Raw genomic sequence first — 1542 nt, 5'->3', positions numbered from 1 at the left:
CACTCTAGAGAGAAACATGTTTGGAAGATGGAGTTACAAGTGAGGCTCTGGATATTTTTAAAATCATTTCAGTTAGCAATGTTTTATTTATTGTGGATATTTTTAAAAATTTCCTTTGGAACAAGTCTAAATTGACAATTATGATGGCTTTTAGGCTTTCTGATAGTTTTCTTGCTGTATTTCCTGAATATTTTGAAACTGCTTTCATTTCTATTAAAAAAAAAACTTAGTGTGTGCATCTGTGTTATGCATGTTGGGACCAGTTAGCATGCATGTTACACTATATCAACTCATTGTTTCTGTCTGGGAACATGTGACATTTGAGCTGCTAACATGATTGTTTGTCTTTTTAAAAATCAGCTATGTGTTCTTCCCAGTGAATATATTTTGCATGTATTTGGTGTGTTTTTGTGTATGTTTATTTTTATTTTATATAGGGAGAACCTAAGGAAGTAGTTAAACCTGTGCCCATTACATCTCCTGCTGTGTCCAAAGTCACTTCCACAACCAACATGGCCTACAATAAGGCACCACGGCCCTTTGGTTCTGTTTCTTCACCAAAAGTCACATCCATCCCATCACCATCGTCTGCCTTCACCCCAGCCCATGCGACCACTTCATCACATGCTTCCCCTCCACCCATGGCTGCTGTCACTCCTCCCCCATTCGCTGCATCTGGACTGCATGTTAATGCCAATCTTAGTGCTGACCAGTGTTCATCTGCACTGAGCACTGGTAAAACTGCAGTTAATGTCCCACGGCAGCCCACAGTCACCAGCGTGTGTTCCGAGACTGCTCAGGAGCTAGCAGAGGGACAGAGAAGAGGATCCCAGGGTGACAGTAAACAGCAAAATGGGTAGGTGGCTAAGGGTGCTTTCAGCTCTTATAAAAACTCTTCTTTCAGGTAATTTCCAGGAAACATGTAATCTACAAACCCCTAAAATCAGCTGTTCTTTGAAGGAAGGGAAATGAAGTTTTATTTGCTTTATTAACATGTGGCCCATATATTATATACATTCAGCACTTTCTGCAAAGCAATTATAGGTTAATCAAAACCTAATTGTGCATTTTGACATGTTATGAACCATGTAGCATAACTCTGTAACTCTTTTTCTCCAAGTCTTGGCATAACATTGAGTAGCTGGCACTTACAATGCAAGGCAAATCTTGAATCTTCCTTCATCAATTTTTCCATCCTTTATTGGCCACCAAAAATTTAAACAGAGTGATTATAGTTGCTATCACCTTATGTATCTTACCTTAAGGAGAAAGGAAATAAGGAGCTTTTTTTGCTAGGAAGTAGTCTTAAGAAAACAGAAAACAAGTCCACTTTCAACCCATGTCTGTATATGAAGCATTAGCTTAGAGCAGATAGCTAACAACATTCTTTCCAGGTAAACTTTGATTAGAATTTAGTCTTTAAAAGTAAACAGTAATGAAACAACAACAACAAGAAGAGATGCTTAGAAAGCATCAGAAGCAAATTAGAGAATATTTTCATTGTAAAGATTTTTCTAAATTGAATGAATTTAAATATATAAT

General features: G+C 37.4%; 1 pseudogene across 1 annotated transcript; it reads left to right on the top strand.

The window, feature by feature from the left end:
* The first annotated feature begins 416 nt into the window (after positions 1–416).
* Positions 417–856, top strand: LOC103583148 (annotated as a pseudogene). Its single transcript, XR_549831.1, has one exon. The product of XR_549831.1 is annotated as a PDZ and LIM domain protein 5 pseudogene (transcript).
* The last annotated feature ends 686 nt before the right edge of the window (positions 857–1542 follow it).

The sequence above is a fragment of the Galeopterus variegatus genome, unplaced genomic scaffold (assembly GCF_000696425.1).
Source record: "Galeopterus variegatus unplaced genomic scaffold, G_variegatus-3.0.2 Scaffold20091, whole genome shotgun sequence".
NCBI classification, from domain to species: domain Eukaryota; kingdom Metazoa; phylum Chordata; class Mammalia; order Dermoptera; family Cynocephalidae; genus Galeopterus; species Galeopterus variegatus.
This window is presented reverse-complemented; position numbering and strand designations above follow the sequence as displayed.